The 22,066-nt window shown below is 39.8% G+C and overlaps 1 protein-coding gene and 1 pseudogene across 3 annotated transcripts in view; one reads left to right on the top strand and one right to left on the bottom strand.

Moving 5' to 3' along the window:
* Nucleotides 1–22,066, top strand: part of ANKRD55 (ankyrin repeat domain 55) — a 284,495-nt gene that overhangs the window by 90,543 nt on the left and 171,886 nt on the right. The window contains exons 1-2 of one of the 3 annotated variants that reach the window (XM_019834369.3): nucleotides 3,494–3,721; nucleotides 21,577–21,686. The gene's annotated coding sequence lies outside the window, so the exon portion shown is untranslated. Of the gene's footprint in view, nucleotides 1–3,493; nucleotides 3,722–21,576; nucleotides 21,687–22,066 lie in introns of those variants that run through there. The other 2 variants (XM_019834390.3, XM_045060815.1) reach the window with 2 other exon arrangements.
* On the bottom strand, nucleotides 2,390–3,612 carry LOC101096632 (annotated as a pseudogene).

Raw genomic sequence — 22,066 nt, 5'->3', positions numbered from 1 at the left:
CTTTGGAGAAGTGTCTATTCATGTCTTTTGCCCATTTCTTCACTGGATTATTTCTTTTTTGGGTATTGAGTTTGATAAGTTCTTTATAGATTTTGGATACTAACCCTTTATCTGATATGTCCTTTGCAAATATCTTCTCCCATTCTGTCAGTTGCCTTTTGTTTGTTTCCTTTGCTGTGCAGAAGCTTTTTATTTTTATGAGGTCCTAATAGTTCATTTTTGCTTGTGTTTCCCTTGCCTCCAGAGACATGTTGAGTTAAGAAGTTGTTGTGGCCGAGGTCAAAGAGGTTTTTGCCTGCTTTCTCCTTGAGGATTTTGATGGCTTCCTGTCTTACGTTTAGGTCTTTCATCCATTTTCAGTTTATTTTTGTGCATGGTGTAAGAAAGTGATCCAGGTTCATTTTCCTGCATGTCGCTGTCCAGTTTTCCCAGCACCACTTGCTGAAGATACTGTGTTTATTCCTTTGGATATTCTTTCCTGCTTTGTCAAAGATTAGTTGGCCATACATTTGTGGGTCCGTTTCTGGGTTCTCTATTCTGTTCCATTGATCTGAGTGTCTGTTTTTGTGCCAGTACCATACTGTCTTAATGATTTCAGCTTTGTAATACATCTTGAAGTCCAGGATTACAATGCCTCCAACTTCAGTTTTCTTTTTCAAGATTGCTTTGACTATTTGGGGTCTTTTCTGGTTCCATACAAATTTTAGGATTTTTTTTCTAGCTCTGTGAAGATGTATTTGGAGATTTAATTGATATTTAACTTATACAAACTGAATTTCACAATGAGTTGTCCTATGTGTATTGTCTGGGGAAAAGTTTTGGAAAGACCTTGCCCTTTGACTGGACTTAGCCTCCTCTGGGAGGAAGCCACAGCCTTGGATTCTTCATGTGTGATGCCAGCTAGCCTGGATACAGGGAACACCCAGGAGTCCTCTTGCTAAGTTTCCTGTTTAGAACTCATTTGACAAAGGTAATTCCTGTTTTTGTAAATAATTCACAACCATGCTGTATTTTTTATTTTTGCAAATATCAAAAATAACAAAATTGAGAAGGAAGAATAAATTTGAAGCCTGTTTGATTGATGAGAAAAGTAGAGTTTAGGTAATTTCAGAACCAGATCTACTGGGCCCAGAGCTAAAACAACTTGCCACAGATATAATGGAAACCAACATCAGCAGAACTCAGAACCACACAGCTTCCCTCCCAGGTTTCTGGTTCATGTCCAAGAAAGAGGCCTTTGTCCCTGTAAGTTATAGGCTGATGAATTCCAATAAAAGCAAGACATCTTAAGGCTAAGTAAATCTAATTGGTGAAAAATGAAGTGCCTTAATCATTTTTGAAAAATAGATCTTGTGCTATTGTAATACCCCAAATAACCTGGGATCACCTGGTTAAGGATGATTCTTAGAGATAGGTCTTAAGGTATTTTAAAAATTGTGTCATGAGTTGGAATTCCTTTATCTTTATTTGTGAAATTAGGTTATATACCTAAATATTACATCCACACATATATTATACATATTTTATTCTTCCTTTCTTTGTGGAGACAAGGTACTTTTTTTTCAGTGTGAAAAAATCTTTATTTTAAGAAAAAAAACTAGTTAACAAAAAACTTTAACAAGTTTCACTTAGCAAAATATACCCAGAAAGAAATCACTGTACAAAGAGAGTTTTAAGTCAAGGCCTCACTAACTCCTAGGGTATTAGTAATATGACTCAATTTTCAAAACTAACTTATTTTAAAAGCTTAAACTTAACCTAAAAGATTTTAAATGAAAATAAACTAGAATGAAAAAAAAAATGAGAAATGTTCCTCTTTGAATTAGGGATCTGGCACCTTGAGTTTTAAAAACAAAAAGCACATCTCCCCAATGTGTTCATGGTGATGTGGTGTAAAAAATCCATTTAATGTACTCAAAACTACTTTAACTCAGATAACATTATGCTGAAGTGCAGTACCAAAATGTTAATGGAAAAACACTGAAAACAGTTATAGTTTTCTCCGTATCACATGCTAGAAGAAAAGTTTGCCTGAGAAAACACTAAAGAGGTCATTTTTTTCTTTAATTTACATCCAACTTAGTTAGCATATAGTGCAACAATTATTTCAGGAGTAGATTTCCTTAATGGGTAAGATGTCTGTTACTCATTTAGCCCATCCCCCCTCCCACAACCCCTCCAGTAACCCTCTGTTTGTACTTCATACTTAAGAGTCTCTTACATTTTGTCCCCCTCCCTGTTTTTATATGATTTTTGCTTCCTGAAGAGGTCATTTTTTAATGTAAATTTCACAAACTCATGGTGCAAAATGTGTCCCAGCTTTTCACTGTTTGTTGGCTGCCTGTGAAAATTTAATTGCAATAACTCAGACGCTCCTACAAAACTAGTCCTATCCACCCATGGTATTCTGGCCTCAATAGCCAGCCGTATAATAGCCACTCACAGACAGGCTCTCAAGGCCAATATAAGTGGACTGGGCCGACACCCTATTTCTTGCATCATCTGGCTGCTCTATGCTCCATTGCTGGCCCCAGTAGTGGAATTCAGGAAAAGTTCTATGTGTCTGTGTTGCATGTTGGCACAGTCCTTGAACATAGCTGGTGTTCGGGAGTGGCAAACTCCACATTGACTTCTCCAATCAGTCTTCCATCAGGACCAATCTCAATATGGACTCTCTTAGGGTTGAGTGGAGAAAAAAAGTTATAAATGTCATTCTCTACGGCTCTGTATGGCATCCCTCTCATGTGGATTCAGTGCCCAGTGGTACTCTGGACAGTGAACTAGCAGCCTCCATATCTGTGGTCATACATGCCTGAGAGAGTAAGTAACTGAGGTTTTTCCCAAGAGAGAGATTGGTGAAGGAATAGCCATCGCTGAGGCTGCCGTACTCCTCATATCCCCCATAACCTGCACTGTAAGCACCCTACCCTTTCTTTCTAGGCCCACTTGCTTGACAGTCCAATATACCTCCTGGCTGTCCCAGGGTAGTCATAAAACCCTGACTTCTGTACAGACATGAACTTCAGAGGGAGATCTGAGTATGCCTAGCTTCTTCCTGACTGCTCTTGAACACTTCATTTTATCTGTGCCCCATTCTCTCCTGCTTCCCTAGGGGCTTCTCAGCCAACTCCTGTGAGGCAAACTGCCCAAAAGCTTCCCCTGTAATCTTGCCCTCTGAGTCCACGAGCAATGTGATCCTATTTGGCACAATTTCCAACCCTGAGAAGAACTGAAGAATTTCTTTCTTGGTGCATCCAAATGGGAGTCCCTGAAGCCTCACAAAGCTATCACTGGTGGTGTTGGCACTGTTTGGATTGCTGTGTTTCAGCACACAATCTATCTTGGTTCTGTGGGACTTGAAGACCTCAATGTACTGGTGTCCCATGCTTTCCCAAGTCTTTTTTAGGGCCATTTTTACATCATCTTCTGATTCAAGTTCAACAAAAGCCTCACCACTCTTCCTGCCTTTTCTAGTGTAGATAAAATGAATGCCTGCATCCCCATCATGAATTGTGCAGTCAGAAAGGAAGTTCTGCACATCCTCCAAGCAGCAGCAGGAAGACCATGGAGCGTGACCATGAAGCCTTCACCTCTCTCAAGGCCCACCATCATGACACTTGAGAGAAACAGATATCAAGCAAGCTTGGGTGCAGTTTTGCAGCTTAAAGAACAAACCAGGGTGGAAAGTGGAGGGGCATGCCCACAGCTGGAGAGACTCCAGGTAGGTAACAGATTGTCCGCTGAGAGGAACAGGATTGATTTATATTTTCATCACAGAAGTATGGTTTACAGACGAAAGACCCCTAATTCTACCTGACACTTAAAAATGCAGAGGGCTCCGGGGAAAGAGCAGGTGCATCTCCTTTTGTTATTATCCTTGGGCTCCTAGTCTCCATGCTCTTGCTCTTCCTCACATCCAGCACCTCAGTTGTCCCTCTGAGTACCTTCTTCTCCAGGAAGACACAGTGTAGTCCAAGATATTTTTAATTGTCCTTTGGACTAGCCCCATTTGTGGGGGAAGTTTTCTCAGCATAAATAAACTTTTAAACCAGTGTTTTCATGCCATTTTTTTCAACTTCCATCAGATTCTAGTGGAGAACTTGCAACATCCCCTTCCAACATCCTTCATCCTGTCTTCACAGCCTGAATTGTTCATCTCACAACTACGTTGAGTACCTAACATTTGCTTCCTAGAAATTTATGCTTTTCTTAATATATAAGGATGACAGACAGTTGTTAGTCTGTCATCAAGATCTAAAATGTATTTTCTTCCAGACCCAATAGTAAACTTACCTGGTGTTTTTTTCAAGATGGCAGTTTGAAGCCATGAAAGAGAGAAAAGACTGATCCGTACAACCACTGGACCTGACCCTTTGACTCATCATGGTCCAACGAATGAGTTTTCATGTAAAAAGCGCAACCCTTTTATGCAATGCCTTTAACTGTGGTTTGTCGGTAGAGATTAAATTGTGGAACCACTAGCTGCATCACCAAATTTAGTCAAATCACTTGCAATGGACATTCTTTCTGATTCAGCAGTACTGAATTTTATTTTGTTTTTCCCAATTAATCAAAATGTCTCAACCATGACTAGAAAAAGAGAGGGGGGGGAAATCAACCACTGAACCTTTCCAATATCTAGACAAACCTCATCTTTTCATATTATAAACTATATATACATAGTTTGTAACATATAATAATAAATATATTGTTTGCAAATCTGTAACATACCATTCTCTGTGGCCTGTTTTTCCTGGAAGAAAAAAATCAGTTTTGGCAGGTCATTTTTTTTGTACTTAAAAGTAGCCTTAAGGGGTGCCTGGGTGGCTCGGTCGGTTAAGCGTCCGACTTCAGCTCAGGTCATGATCTCACTGTCAGTGAGTTCGAACCCCGTGTCGGGCTCTGTGCTGACCACTCAGAGCCTGGAGCCTGTTTCAGATTCTGTGTCTCCCTTTCTCTCTGCCCCTCCCCTGTTCATGCTCTGTCTCTCTCTGTCTCAAAAATAAATAAATGTTAAAATTTAAAAAAAAAGTAGCCTTAAGAACAGTAATAAAGTGTTAAATCATGTGTGTGTGTGTGTGTGTGTGTGTGTGCGTGTGTGTGTGTAAGTAGTTGTGTGTATGCATTAACACCTGAGGACTTGGAGGAGGAGATAACGGAAAAGAAAGCATTTGTTTCAGAGGTGGTCAAAAAGGCCCTCTCTGCTTATCCTGTATTGAGGTCTGGTTCCTGGCACTTCCCTCAACTATGACAAATTCTAATGGCTCAGGTTTTGATTCCACTTCAGCACTTTTACATTTCTTGTGTTGCACATCTGTTTTCCCTGCCCATCTTCCTTCTATCTGGTTCTAATTCCTGTGTTGCAGCTTGACAGTCAGTACATCAGGAAGGATAAAAAGAGTTACACTTTTGAAGCTCTGCTAACGAGGCTTCTCAGAAGCCTGGCTGGTGGTGTGTTCTCTAGATATCACTCATAATACAGGATTGTCTTGCTGTGAATGGACACTTGAGAAGATGAGGTTTGCGTAGAATTAGCCAAAAGTTCATGGAGTTTCTATATAGCTTTTTTTTTTAGGTAAAATTCATATACATAAAATTCACCATCTGAATTTTAACCATCTGTAAGTGTGTGATGCAGTGGCTTCTAGTACATTCATAATATTGTACAACCATCCCCACTATCTAGTTCCAGAATATTTTCATCACTCCATAAGGAAACTCCAAGGCTCTTAAGCTGTAACTCTCTGTTTCACCTTCCCCCAGCCCCCGGCAGTCTGCTTTCTGTCTCTACAGACTTGCCTATTCTATATATTTCATATAAATGGAGTATAAAATGTGTGGCCTTTTGTCTGGATTCTTTCACTTCCCCATAATGTTTTCAAGGTGAATTTATGTTGTAACATTTAGTGGCTCTTCATTCCTTTTCATAGCTGAATAATACTACATTGTATGGATATCCCACATTTTATTTATCCATTCCTTAATTGATGGACATTTGGGCTGTTTAGACCTTTTGAGTACTGTGACTGGTGCTGCTGTGAACATTCATGTACAAGTTTCTCTTTGTACATCTGTTTTCATTTCTTTTGTATATATACCTAGAAGTAGAATTGTTGTGTCATATGGTAATTCTATGTTTAACTCTCTGAGGAACCTCCAAACTGTTTTCAACAGCAGCTGCGCTGGTTTACATTCCTATAAGCAATGTATGAGGGTTCCATTTTCTCTACATCCTTGCCAGCACTTTGTTAATGTCCAGTTTTCTCACTAAAGCCATCCTAGTGGATGTAAAGTGGTATTTTTTCTGCTTTTGACTTGCATTTCTTTAGTGATTAACAATGTTAATTTTTTTTTGATGTGCTTATTTACCATGTGTTTATCTTCTTTAGAGAAATGTCTATTCAAGTCCTTTTTCCATTTTTAAATGGAGTTTTTGTTCTTCTGTTGTTGAGTTGTAGGAGCTCTTTATATATTCCAGATACTAGACCCTTATCAGATATATGATTTGCAGACCTTTTATCCTTTTCTTTGCATTGTCTTTTCACTTTCTGGACAGTATCCTTTGATACTTCTGTGTGAGTTTTACCAAGCTGGCCCCATTTGAAATTTGAAAGAGTATCAATCAGTCAGTCAGTCTCTCTCATGCCTTTGCCCCCTTTCACTTTTCTTCACTCACTTCCAGTTTTTTTTTTTATTTCTTTTGTACTATACTCTCCAAGGACGAGAAAAAAAATGTTTTCTGATAAATGCATTCACACTGGGGTGTAAATGACTGATAAAGCCTAATGACTTACTCTCCCACCAAAGTTGTCATCATCTCAGTAGTTGAAAAGAAAGCAAAGGAATTCATGAAATGTCAGACATTGATGAGCATAGTGTGCTAGGATTATGAGACACATTTCTGTTGCTTCTGAAATCACAGTGAGTTAATACCTCCAGTTCTACTTAAAATAAGGATTCTAGTCCTAGGTCTGAGGTTTTTACAAGGCCAATAAAGCTCTCTGTGAAACTTTACTAAGCCTGTGGGGCTTCTGTGGGCAGTTCTGTGCCAAGCACATTAGTGATTAAGTCTCAGAGTGTTCTGTTCTTAAATAGTCTGTGGTTCAGATGCTTTTATAAAGTAGATCCTTTCCTTGAGACTTACATATAGGACTCCTAAGATCACCTCTGAGTTCTCACTCTTATATATCTTCAGAGCACCATGAACTCTACTGAACATGGTTGCATTTTCTTATTCCCAAATCATATTGTCTTGGGGTTGAAATGAATCTATTGCCTCTTAGCCTTCTATGCCTGTTTGAGCACCCATTGGGTCTTCTCCATCATTCTCTGGATGTGATTCTTCACTTTAGCATCACAGAGGCTGTTGACAGCTCTAATAATTATGCTTGAAGACAAAACCTAAATTACCCTAATCAGCCTGCTCTGGGGCTGGCAGGTATGTGGTGCTGTCACAGCGAGTTGGTGATATACAATCTGCCATGAATAGAGCTTTTTTTCAGCTGCTCTGGCAGGGCCACCTGCCGTCTGTGCCCTACTTCCTGCCAGGAAGCTCTGTGACCTTCAGTGACCAATGCCAAGTGATTAGAAAACTGGTAGCATTTGTGCCAGGACCTTGGTCTCTGTGGGTTTTGTTTGCTGCAACAGAAAATCAGGAAGCTCCAGAAAAGAACTGCAGAGAAGTGTTCTTATCCAAAGATGCAGGGTAAGGATTCTGCCTATACGAAGGTAATGAGAAGTATCTTATGGGGAATGTTTCCTTTCCCAGACCTGTGGGAGTAAGATTTGGCCAACAAATCTCTCAAAATAAGCAAGTACCTTTAAGCTGCCTACCCATTCAGCAATGAGAACAGAGACAGGAGAATCTAATAAGATAAATGTAAAAGCTAAAAACCAGACAAGCTAAACAATGAATAATTGGAAATTGAAATTTTAAAAAATACCATTCCAAAAATATAAAAAAAAAATAGGGATAAGTCTGACAAAATATGTGCAAGAGCTGAGCAATAAAAACTAAATAAAAATAAAAACTGAGAGAAATTAAAGAAGACTGAAATATATGGAGAAATATATCATGTTCATGAATCAGATGATTCAGTATTGTAAAGATGTGAATTCTCTGTAAAATGATCTGTGGATTCAAAGCAATCCTAATCAAAATCCCAGTGGACTTCTTTGTCAAAATTAATGAGTTAATTCTAAAATTCTTACGAGAGTGCAAAAGACCTGGGATAACGAAAGCAACTTTGAAAAAGAAGAGCAAAGTTGGAGCATTAATGCTACCCAATTTCAAAATTTAGAACGCTATGATATGAAGATATTTTGGTAATGGTTTAAAGATAGAGCAATAGAAGAGAATAGATTCTAGAAATAGACCCACTTATGTATGGATTTTCAACAAAGATACAAAGACAGTTCACTGAAGAAAGTGTAGGTTTTTTTCAACAAAAAAAGTGCTGGAATAATTGGATATCCAGATGCAAAAATAAGAATCTTGATCCACATTTTGCACACGATACAAAAGTTAACTCAAACGGATCATGGACTTAAAGCTTAAACCTACAAGAGTACAAAACTTCTAGAAGAAAACACAGGAAAAAAGGTTTATGATCTTGGGTTATGCAAAGATTTCTTGGATATGATACCAAAGATCTGATCAATAAAAGCAAACACTGCTAACTTAAACTTCATAAAAATGAAAACTTGTACTTTTTATGGTTATCATTAACAGAATGATCAGATTAGACACAAACTGGGAGAAAATATTTAAAATATGTTTCTTATAAAGGATTTGGATCAAAAACATGTAAAGAACTCTCACACTCAATAATAAGAAAATAAACAAAATGCACAAAAGATATGAATAGATGATGAAGTCCAGAACACTAAAAGAGAAGACCATTATCACAATCAGTGTCAAGAAGGAATACGCCCACACGTAGCCCTTTAGTACCATTGTCTAGAACAGCTGCAGCAGGAATAGCAACAAATAGCTCTGGTTTGGGGAGAGTTTACACCCAATCCATTGTTTTATCTTAAGGTTCTCAACCTTTCCAAAGAAGATACAAAGATAGAAATAAGCACATGGGAAAATGTTCAGCATCATCAGTCATTAGGAAAGTGCAAATTAAAACCACAGTGAGATACCACTGCATACCTATAAGAATAGCTAAAATTAATAAGACTGACCATACCAAATGTTGATGAGAAGGTGGGAGAACTGAAATTTTCATACACTGTTGGTTAGAATGTAATTTGGTACAACAATTCTAGGAAACACTTTGGCAGTTTCTTAAAAAGCTAAAACATATTGAAAGATATTTTCACACCCACGTTCATAGCAGCACTAATCACAGTAGCCAAAAGCAGAAGCAACCCAAATGTCCATGGGCAGATGAACAGATTACCAAAGTGTGGTCTACACATCCAATGGAATATGACTCAAACTTAAAAGGGAAGAGAGTCCTGTCACATGCTACAACATGAAAGAAACTTGAGGACATCATGCTTAGTGAGATAAGCCAGTCAGAAAAAGACAAATACTCCTTGATTTCGTTTATATGAGGTATCTAAAATAGTCAAATTCATAGAAACAGAAAGTGGAATGGTGGTTACCAGGGGTTGGAGAGGGGGGAAGGGGAGTTATCTAAAGGATATAGAGTTTGAGATTTACAAGATGAGGTTCTGGAGATACGTTTCACAACATGTGAATATACTTAACACTGCTAAACTTTGCACTTAAAAATGGTTAATATGGTAAATTTTATGTTGTGTCTATAATAAGAAAAATGAAGAAAAAATTGTGTTTGCGCACCAGCACCAGTGTGTGCACTCTCTCTCTCTCACACTCATTCTCACTCTCTCTCAGAAATAAATGAAAACATAAAAAAATAAAATAAAATTGGGAAATGTGAGTCCTCCAAACTTGTTCTTCTTTTCCAAGATTGTTACCTCTTCTGAGATTGCATTAAATCAACATATATCAGTATATCACCAAAGATGGAAATCCAGCAGTCTTTCACAGAAACTTCTATAAATATTGAACATGCCCTTTCACATTTGATCATTTTACTAATACAAGCCATTTTCTTTTTACTTTGTTCCTAAACTCTGGGTAATCCCGTTCATGAACTTAAAGAACATTCCTAAATAGACTTTTGTCATTTGTTAATGATGTTTGACATTATTTATCTTAGTTACTTTTGTTTTTCATTAAAAACCTAGCCCTTCACTTTTAGTCACTTTGGGTTTCCCTTGAAATCTGCCACAATAGGTCCAAAAAGAAGATGGTAATATATGGCTCTGAAGCCCACTATCAGCATTTATTCTTTGTTGCTGTGATGTCTTCATTTGAGACCCTTGAAGACATAGATACTGTGGAAAGAGCTATAGCAAATCCAGCTCAAATACTGTTATGTTACTAAAGAACATCCTGAGAATGCCAAATTTATGTGGGCCAATTCTGGCATTGCACTGCCTTGCTTTGGCTTCCTAGAGAAGCCTCTTGATGGCTTTGGACCTTGAAAGTCTTTGGGCTGCAAAATGGAATGGTGAGAAAAAGAGACCTGGACACATGGAGACACTCTCTTAACAAAGCCTTGACTGTCCCTCCTCCATGAGGCCTCAGTCCTTACTGTCTGTTCTGTGGCAGCAGAGAACCCAGGACAAAGCAGTATGCCTGACCAGGAAGATGGAGGGGCAGAGAGGCAAGACCACAGGAAAGGACTGAAGGGAGCTTCAAGGACAGAAAGTAAACCCCATGAAGCAAATCTTCTTCCCTGACTCTTCTATGTTGGATTCCAACCAAAACCAAGAAGCAACTGTGCAGAAGTGGGAGGGCTTATTGTTGGCTGGAGGTCACCCAAAATAGAAGATTCAAGAATGCTAATGTGCAAGGAGTGATGATGAAGTCCATAACATTTAAAAGGAGGGCCATTATCAGAGTCAGTGTCAAGAAAGAACACGCCCACACTCAGCCCATTAGTACCATTGTCTAGAACATCTGCAGCAAGAACAGTAACAACAAGCAGCTCTGACTTTGGGAGGGATTCCACCCAATCCATTGTTTCACCTAAAAGGTCTCCAGCCTTCCCACTCCAGAATCTTACCATCATGTACTCATTCTTACTCTCTGCCTTGAGGAGGGGAACTACAGCACAGGACATGGCTGACAGCTTCACTTGGGGAAGACTTACTCAGGGCCCTCCAAAATATGTGGTCTTTTCTTTCCCTAAAGTGGTTTGCCTGAAAGGCTTCTGTAGTCCTACCACAGTACCATCTGCTATTCCTATATTCACCTAAGGGGGCGGGTTGTCTCTATTCTGGACCAGTTGGTTCTGAGCAAAACTCATAAGACAGTTTATTTTAGTGCCTGTCCTGCCTCCCACATACCTCCCCCTTTTTATGGCCTCAGTTTCCTCAGTGAAGAGGTTGGCCTAAGTTGGATGTTAAGTTCTTTGTACATCCTGTGTTCCTTTACATTCAGAAAGTGCTTGGCTTGGGATCAAGTGCCAACTATTGCCTCCTCCTACCAGAGCTTTCCTCACCTCAGCTGCTCAGAAAAGAGACCTTGAGGCCATCCTTTATTCTTCTCTCTCTCCATCACATACCCCTCGTCTAATCCACCTGCTGATGCTCTCAGCTCTACCTCAAGTCACTATCATCTCTCACCTGCGGTATTGCACCAGCCTCACCATTGGTCTTTCTATTCCTGCTCCCTTCGGTCAACTCTCAACTTTGCAGCCAGAGTGATCCCAAAAGGTGTGAGATCGTATCCCTCCTCCACTTAAAACCCACTGAAGCCCCCTATTTCGCTCAGAGTAGAGGCCAAACACCTTCCAGAGCTTTTAAGATTCCTGCCTCAGGGCTTTGCACTTGCTGTTTTCTCTGCCTCTACACTTCATGCCAAATGTCCACACAACTCACTCCATCAACTCTCTTGGGAATTTACTCAGCTGTCACCTTCTCCACTTGGGCCTATGCTTGGCAACCCTACTGAAAATGGCAATGCCCCCTATATTTCCTATCCCTTTTCCCTACTGTACCTCCTCCATAGTAGTTTCATCACACTGTGTGTTGTGTTTGTTTTCTACCTACCTCGGTTAGAATGTTTCATCAATGAGAAGAGGGATTTTTGGTTGGTTGGTTGGTTGTTTTTTTGTTTTTGTTTTTTTAATGCTTATTTGAGAGAGACAGAGAGGGAGAGAGAGAGAGAGCGAGAGAGCATGAGCAGTGGAAGGGCAGAGAGAGAGAGGGAGACATAGAATCGGAAGCAGGCTCTAGGCTCTGAGCTGTCAGCACAGAGCCAGATGTGGGGCTTGAACTCATGAACCACGAGATCATGACCTGAGCCAAACTCCGGAGGCTTAACCGACTGAGCCACCCAGGCGCCCTGGTTGGTGTTTTTTTCTTGTTGTTGTTGCTGTATCTCTAATGCTTAGAACATAGTTTGACATTTGGAAGTCTCTGAGAACTATCTAACTAGATTAATGAAATGAAGGATGGCAAGTTCTTTCTTGCCTGGAAATACAGAGGTATTGAACAGTATATGCTTTCCTTCCCGCATTACTCAGTTTCCTTCCCTTCTTAGCTTACATTTGCTACTTATTTCTAAAACCTGATATTTCTTGGAAGTGGCATGAGGAGAGACCACATTCCAGTGGTAGTCTGCAGGGCTAGTTCTTAGACTGGAAGTGTACCTCATATTACATAACACTGCATTTCTCTAGTGGCAAATCCACTCCAGTCTCTTTTCTGTGTCTTGAGCATATCATTGGCATTCTTAGCTCATGTTAGAACTTGCCTGTTTGAGAAGACAAAATTGAGATTTTGGATTCGGTATTTTGAAAGTCCATGACAAATACCCAAATAAATCCTTCCAAAACTGAGCTTCCAATCCTCCTTAGTTTTGGACATCAAATCTAAAACATCTTTTAAACTTCCAAGGGGGATTTATGTGCCAATGCCTGTGAGGAATGAAAAAAAAAAGTGGTCTGTTAAAAGAGTCTTCATAATGAAAGCCTATAAGTGGAAATTTGAGGTTGAATCAGATGTAAAAAGTATTTCTCAGTTACTCCCTCAGTCACTTACCCATTCATTTATTCACTCAATATCCATGTGAAATGGTCTCTTCATGGAGTAACTGTCAAACAAACACAGTTAGCAACCAAAACTAAACTTAAAAATGATCTTTACTTTTGATTAGAGAAGTGGACCCAGAAGATCCATGAATCACCCCCATCCACCACCTTCCCTCTCTTGCTCCTGGGGAAGGGACCACACACCTGGAAAATGAATTCTTCTTTCTCTCACATTGAGATTTCTTGGTAAACAAAATTCCCCACTTCATTATATGATATAATGACAAAGAGAGACAGTGAACCAATATTTGCAAGTAGCTCAGAACTCCTATGGAGATATGAAGAAAGTTATGCTCATTACCACCTAGGGCTATTTTTTTTAAAGTACTGCTATCTATACCCATCCTAGTTAGTAAGATTTAATTGATCCATGGTAGGTCTGGTAATAAATAGTTTTTAGAAGCACCCCCAGGTAGTTCTAATGCATAGCTAAGGTTAAGAATGGATGGTCTAAATAAAAACTATAGCCTAGTTTATTTGTTAGGCCACCAAAGAGCAGTGATTTTTTTTTAATATTTATTTTTATTTTGGAGGGAGGGGAGCACCACAAGTGGGGGAGGGGTTGAGGGATGGAAACAGAGGATCTGAAGCAGGCGCTGCTCTGACAGCCCCAATGTAGGGCTCGAACTCCCAAACCATGAGATCATGACCTGAGCCGAAGTCAGACTCTCAACCGACTAAGCCATGCAGGCGCCCCCGAAGTGCAGTGATTTTAAGGTGAGATTGAAGCAATAATGAACTAGATGAAGTGAGAAGTAGAAAGGTGTGAGGGAGCATTCTAGGCAAGGGGAAGAGCCATGAAAAAACATGCTAGTATGAAAGTCCTAGTTTTAGAAAGCCAAGAGCAGCCTCAGCAGCCATTTTAAACTGTTCTTTAGGGTGGAGGAATTATGCCCAAAAGAAGAACACTTACTTCCTGATTTCCCACAAAGTCATATAGGAAATCACCTAAAGAAAACCCACCATCATATGGAGCTGACACTGCCATGGGACTGTTTGGGTATGTGAATAACAAAAGGAATAGGTCTTTTCACTTTCCTGAGTAAATACAGATGTTTCTCAGATGTATTTGAAAGACCTGTCAAATGATTGGATTGGGGTGAGTGAGGAATAGAAGAGGAAGGAAGAGGTCAAGAATGGCAATCATGCTTTTAACTTGAGAAACCCTAGATGGTAGGGTTTGTGATCAAGAACAGAATTGGGGTGCCTGGTGGCTCAGTCGGTTAAGCATCTGACTCAGATATGGCTCAGGCCATGATTTCACAGTTCATGGGTTTAGTCCCCGCATTGGGCTCTGCGTTGATAGTGTGGAGTCTGCTTGGGATCCTCTCCCCCTCTCTCTGCCCCTCCCCTATTAGCTCTCTCTCTCTCTTAAAAGTAAATAAAAACATTAAAAAAAAAACCTTTTTTTTTTTAAATATCAGAATATAGGAGGTGAAGAAGATCTATTTTTGTCATATTGTGTTTAAGCTTCCCACATAACAACCAGGCAGAGGCCTCTGTTAGGAAATTAGTAAAAAGAGTATGGAATTTGGGAAATAATAAAAATAATGGATTTGACAGTTGTCAGTATAGAAATGGTCACTGAAGTCAAAAAGGAACTTTAAAATGAGACTATGTAGAGCAGGTTTTCTCAACTTTGGTGCTATTAATATTTGGGATGGATAATTCTTCATAATATTGGGGGTTGGGGGCTCTCTTGTATGTTCTAGGGTATTGAGCAACACCCCTGGCCTCCACCCACTAGATGCCAATGGCTCTTTCCCCCTTTGTCAACAAACAAGGATGTCTCCAGATATCACCAAAAGCTATTCCCCATTCCCAGGGTAGGGAAGGTGGTAGAGATTGGTCCCTTGTTGAGAACCTCAGGAGTAGAGTAATGATGATGGAGGAGGAAACTTTGGCAAATTATATACATGCTGAGCCCAAGTTTCTGAATACATTAATTGCAAAAAATTATAACACTGGCACAGATATCGTTGTAAGCATTCTAAAGCAGTCAAGTGCTGAGCAAATGATACTTATTCTGATTAGCCAAAGTTTAAAAATCCATGTGTGTTATAGGTGAGATTGTGGGATTTTTGAGAGCCCTTCTTGTTAGAAGAGTGATTTTGATCACTACAAAGGATATTTATCCATCTTCACTAGAGTCAGCAATTATTCTTCACATGCAAATGATCGATTTCAGACAGCAAAGCCAAGGTCCCAAATCCTAGACTGCTTTTACTCAAGGCTGCACTGGCTGTTCAACTGGATGAAGTATTTCAATTCCCTCTTGTTTTCTCAGTTTCTCAATTTCTCTGCTCTTCCTCTATCCCCAAAAGGAGAAACTGATGCTAATGTCAGACAACATGTTTGTGGCTGTTCATGAATCTTGGTTGTCACAGTTGCTGAACATGGGATTTGTGATAATATATCTTGGTGTTACTAGGAAACATTTTTAAAGAGGCAAACAAAAACAAAGTCAGACCCTGGGTCCTGGTTTTCAACAGCAATAAATAATTCTCTGTATACTCTTTCACACTAGGCCCTTTTCCACATATAGTGGAGCTATATCTCAAAGGAAGTGCCTGAACACCAAATGACTCCTGTAAATCAAGGAACTAGCTGTAGAAAATGGCATAATCTCTGTCTAGAAACTATTCCTTATAGCCTCTTGTCTTGGGGAGTAATCATTCATGAAACTTCTCATTGTAAATGCTTCCCATCTTGGATGTACCTGAGAGTAGTTGGTCTTTCTGAAGTGTGTTTTTTTGTTTGTCTCTATTATTCTCTCCCCACTCCCCAACGAAATAATCTCAAGAAGCAAAGATTTACTGCCTGGAACTGAGAGTCACTGTTCACTCAGCCAACAAAATTTGGTCTCTAGCTAAAGTCAAAGACAACTGTCTGTGAGTGCCTCAACCTGCTGAACCTGCAAAGGCCCCACCTCCCACACCACTGGCCATCGCATGGAAAATTCCTGGGCACAGAAGGGTCAGCCCACGGACAAGAAATCAGCCAGCCATGCTCCTCTGGGCACAAGGACTTTGGCATCTGGCCAACCACTGTCATTAAAAGTGGGGGCTTTTGTGTTCGTTTTTCTTAAGTTCATGTTTCGGGCAGCTTTTTATTATGATGTGATTTTTTTTTTCCCCAAGGCCAGGCCTCCACCCTCACATCTTTGGTGGAATGTGTTAATAATTTGCTCTAGGAAGATGAAAGCCTCTTTGATACAAGTAGAATAAACACACGGAACACTGCTCAAAGGTCTAATTTCCACAATAGGAGCCCAGTTTGGGGACTGAGAGTTGGATGGAGAAAATGGTCTCATTTCTGAGTCACTCCTGGTTTCTCCTGCAGTGTCCGTCCCTTGCCTCTGCAGCTCTTTCCTGACTTGTCCAGCTTAGGACAATGCCCACATGTACTCTGGGGCTCTCCAGACAGTTGGCAACCAACAAAGGCAATCACTAACTGTTGTGATAAGTCCCTATACAAGTCCTGAAACAGATTGTAAAGGCAGTTTCCTTCTGGATGGAGTAACTTTGTGTGAGCCAAGGATCTTTCTAAGTGCTAAATTAAGACTTGCTTCATGAAATCATAATATAATAGAGTAGAAAAAACCTCACTGAGTCTAACCTCTTCATTTTATAGATAAGGATGACTTGTCTAAAATCACACAGATATTCCACATCCCAGTGTAGATTGTCCTCAAGACCTGTGCTGTTATATTTCCATGATTCCCAAAGGCTGGAAAAGGTCAAAACAAACAGACAAACAAAAATACTTTTCAGGATTTCTCCAACTGCCTCTTTCTGTGCCCATCCTCATTTTGAGGTGCTTCTCTCCACCAAACTCTAGGCAACACCTCAGGAGCCCGTGAGCTCTCTAGAGTCTCATTCAGTTGCTTGGTCTCAGTGGTCTGTCATACTGGGATATCTTACCCACAGTTTTCCAAAGCCTTCAACCTACATTATCAAGGACCTGCTTTCTGAAGCCAAAGGAATTATCAACCAGGCATTCTAGCAGACAGTGGGTAAATGTATTACCTTTTTATGTCTCAGACATAAAAAAAATTCCTCTCCATTCATAGAAATTCATATGAATGTCCTGAAGCTGGCCTGGAGCATGGCTGTGATTAGTATTTCTTGGTGACCTTGGTATTTGAGGCCCTTTCAAGTTTTGTTTTGGTATTTATTCATTGGTAGGTTTGAGTACTTCAGAGGAGTTGGTTACAGGGCAGTTCATGGTCTGGTGGAGAGTCCCAGTTAAGGTATCCAAAGGCCAAATTCAGGGAAATGCTCGCAACTATGTTTGACCTTATGAAGCTACGTAACCTCCCTGTGCTCTGCCTTCCCAACTATAAAACCTGCTAAAACCTGCTCTAAGTAGTTTCTCAGGATTGATGTGAATGTAATTAAACAATATATAGTAAAGTAGTTCTTTAAATAAGTGGATGGAAGAGAGTTTTATTATTTATGGTAGTATATTTTTCACCAATTAATCTTATGGATTTATAAACAATGGATAAATAATCCTACTTACACGTGGCTATTTCACTAATGACAGACTCCTACTGTAACCTTCACTCCATGCAGCATGCATTCATGTGTTTTTCTACATTATTATGATGAGTTTTCTATGTAAATGTTTGCAAGATTTTTTTTGTGAGGCACCCAAATATCCACTTTCTAGCCACTTTGATCCAAAGATTATTCCATTGTTTTTTTCTTTTTTTTTTTTTAATTTTTTTTTCAACATTTATTTATTTTTGGGACAGAGAGAGACAGAGCATGAACAGGGGAGGGGCAGAGAGAGAGGGAGACACAGAATCGGAAACAGGCTCCAGGCTCTGAGCCGTCAGCCCAGAGCCTGACGCGGGGCTCGAACTCACGGACCACGAGATCGTGACCTGGCTGAAGTCGGACTCTTAACCGACTGCGCCACCCAGGCGCCCCTCCATTGTTTTTTTCTAAAGCCTCAAACATGACAGTAATCCTCTTTTCATCCAAAATTTCTGGCTTTGATCTTCATTATCTTAATACTCAAAATACATAGTTTTTTGGTTTTTTTGGTTTTGTTTTTGTTTTTGTTTTACCATCAAAGTCATAAGATGTGTTTTAGCCCAGACACCTCAAGAGATTGAGTTCACTTCTTCAGTTCTCTGTCAGAGAACTCTGACAGAACTTCTCTGTCAGATTTTTCCTTTGTAGAAATTTCCCTGAGTATCCTAAGGTCACATTCCTCAGACATGTCCTCCTCCTCAGCTGCTATCCTCCTTATCCCTCTCTCACTATGCTGTACACATAGTCCTTTCTAGAACACACAGTTCAAGGATTATTTGAGAAAAATCCCACTTAGTGGCCAATTGTTTAATTCCTTATGGCTTCATTTCATCTCAAAGATAGCATTTAATTTGTGTTTTTAAATTGATACCCTTTTCAAAGTTGTAATGTTCCTGAGAAAAATTAGCAGTACTTTTAATCCCCTGGGAATTAGTGGCATCTTGCCCCTTAATACCTGACAGCCATTACAGTTTGAAATTTCTGCCTGAAGCTTCTTACCGAAATCAGCTCCTTGGCCATTTATGTTCAACAAAATATTAATACTTCTTATTCTGTCCCCAAATCATACCCTTGCTTCATGTGTTTTGAGAGTCAACTTCCTTCCTTCCTCAGTTTACACCCGTGGAGAAATGACCCAAAACATGCTGCTCTTCAGAGCCTCAGAAACTTAGTGTGCCAAGATGCCAAATAGGGCAGGAAGAACAAAAGTAAGTCACCAAAAGGGCACCAGAAAGAGTGTTAGGTAGCTTCTCTTAACCCAACTGTGGAGTTTCCTTTCAATTAGTAGGAGAACCAGTCATTTTTATGTGTGTTCCACCTCTACCTACAGCTGTCTCCTCCAAGCTGCTAAGCAAAATGTGCCTGATTTCTAAATCCAACTTGGTGAACCTCAAGGTACAAATTAGTTTGTGATTAGTGATCTCCCACAGAAACAGAGAAATCCCACTGATCTCCAAAGAGGTTGTGTGAATTCTTTCTTGCTTTGTAGCTTGCTTAAAAGAGACAAAGAATTCTGTAAAATGTTAACAAGGTCTAGCCTTGAGGATTTACAACTGTTTACCCAGCACTGTTGCTCCCACTGCTACTATGTCTTGTCACTTGCCCAAGTCCTGCCCTTGTCTCATCCTTCCCTGACCTGATTCAATATGAGAATGCCAATATGATGCCCTAATAATAGTTCCTTTGTGTTTATATCATTGATTTTCACCCAGATATCCTTCAGCACATAAACTCACAAAGCCAGGAGCCCAGTGACATCTGCATCGTCCTGCTGTGCTTCTGGAACATGGAACATAGTCTTGTTAATTCATACAAGGCTGATGACAGAACACATTTTCCATGTGTGGCATTTCAGGAGTTAAGTGATTAGTCTGAGACCAGAGAAGGAATACATTGTGGCAGAATTCACCCTGTTTCACAATAGGCTCTGTCTGTGGAGTTATCTTCAGAAGTCACCCTCTGTTAAGCACCAGATAAATTGTGTTGATACTCATTATTAATTGGTAACTGGCTGGGACTTTCCACTACGAGAAAATGGCAAAACAATAAGCATTCTTTTGACCTGTACTTTTTTTCTGGATCAAATTAACTCTGGGACCAACCCTTCAAGGCAGTCAGGTGCCTTCATTTATTCAATACGAATTTTTTTTTTAAGTTTATTTATTTATTTATTTATTTATTTATTTTTCCTTTTTTATGAATATAATTTATTACCAAATTGGCTTACATACAACAGCCGGTGCTCATTCCAACAAGTGCCCTCCTCAATGACCATCACCCATTTTCCCCTCTCCACCTCCCCCATCCACCCTCAGTTTGTTCTCTGTATTTAAGAGTCTCTTGTGGTTTGCCTCCCTCCCTCTCTATTTATTTATTTTGAGAGAGAGAGAGAGAGAGACAGAGAGAAGACACAAGTGACAAAGGGGCAGAGAAAAAGGAAGAGAGAGAATCCCAAGAGAGATAATCTCTGACAGCATAGAACCTGATGTGGGCCTCTATCGCACAACACCACAGAGGGCCCCAGGAGACTCACAGGCTTTTCACACAGAAATAGAGGCACAAAACCTTAGGGCCTCCACTGCCTGAACACTCTATCCTGCAGACTGGTTTAGTCTGCAGCTGGAAATTTAGTTTCTTCCTGGGATCGTATGAAAGTGGGAGCCAGCCTTCTTTGCCATCAGTGTTCCCTCTACCTATTCAAATAACTCCTAGGCCATGAAGGTCTTTTTAACCGGCTCTTCTTTGGCCACCATACCCTATGAGAAGCAAGATTCTAACATGTGGTCACTGCATCCTATAAACTTTCCACCATAAAACAGCAAATCTTGGCCTTATTGTCCTGAAAGAGTGATTCTTTGCTACCCTGTGGGAAGAACCAATAGGGTCTCCAAATCTTGATTTCTTAAAGAAAGATTAAAATTTTTTTTCTTGAAAATCTGTTCTCAAGACAATAGCCTTAAAAATAGGTCCTATTTTGAACACCAGGATCTGACTGTTTTCTGGGTTTTTACAATTGAAAAAGCCTACTTTTTAAAATCCAACCCTTCCCATTTCCCCATTCCTCCATTTTGACCCACATACAAAGATATCCCCAGTGTTTGAGCATGCCTATGGTCAAAGAGAGAAAGTAAAGAAGTCCACAAGCAAGAAAAGCCCAAAAGCACATTCATATTTTCCAAAGTTTTAAATGACATAAGGAAGGAAAGTTAACAATACTTCTTAAACTAATCCTGCCCCAGTGAATTTTTAGAGACATGGAAACTTTGTCCACATAGTCATCCAAAACGCCTAAGTGTTTGTTTTCTGTAACATGAAAGCTACATAGGAAATTATGCAAACCATTTGGAAAAAACATGTTCCTTCTGCAGAATGGGCTCTTTCCTTTCCAGATCTAACTTTTGCTTTTGGGCAACTTGTTTATGTTCCCAAATATCTTCAGTTATCAGGAGCACAATAGCCATCAAGACTTATTTTTAGAAAGAACACCACCACCCTATATTCTGAGACCCTTTTCACTCTGCTTTACCAAGAGATCTTATCTATTTTACATCTCATCTGTTCATGGACTACACAAGCACCTGATTCACAGCCCTTCAGCAATTACTGGCCTAGTGATGATCACAGTCTATAGAAAATTTTAATAAATCATGAATGAGTTTCAGAAATATGTAGGCCTCTGTGTAAAATTCAATTTAGACTAACCAACTGCCATGGACTGAATTGTGTCCTCCACAAAATTCATATGTTGAAGCCCTAATTCCTAATGTGACTGTAATTGGAGCTAGAATGTTTAGGAGGTGATTAAGGTTAAATGAGGTCGTGAAGGTCGGGTCCTAACCTGTGAGGATTGGTAGCTTTATAAGGCTCTCTTCCTCTCTTTCACATGCACCAAGGAAAGGCCTGGGAAAACATGGTGAGAAGGTGGCCATCTACAAGCCAGGAAGAAAACGCGCACCAGAAGCCAAACCCTGCTGAAACCTTGATTTTGAACCTTCCAGCCTCTGTGAGTAAATAAATTTCTGTTGCTTACGCCATCCAGCCTGTGGTATTTTGTGGCAGCCAAACGGACTAATATACCAATCAACATGCAGGGTAAGAAAGTTTTACTCAGCATCATCTTCAAAATAGTCTTGAACACCAATTAGAGTTGCACGTGTATGTGTAGAGAAGATATTTTATTTTGTTCTGGAGTATGATCCAGGATTTGTGAGCATGTTTACTGAGAGTAAATTTTCAGTGATTTCTGCATGTTTAATTTGACTGATTGGCAGAACACAGTGGTTTCTTGAACAGAGCTGGGGAATACGTACTAGCCTAGTATGAAGTGTTGCCCACAGCTTTTGTGCAAATGATGTCTATGAAATTTAGATAGTTTGGATTAAA

This window comes from Felis catus, chromosome A1, assembly GCF_018350175.1.
Source record: "Felis catus isolate Fca126 chromosome A1, F.catus_Fca126_mat1.0, whole genome shotgun sequence".
In the NCBI taxonomy this organism is placed as follows: Eukaryota; Metazoa; Chordata; class Mammalia; order Carnivora; family Felidae; genus Felis; species Felis catus.
This window is presented reverse-complemented; position numbering and strand designations above follow the sequence as displayed.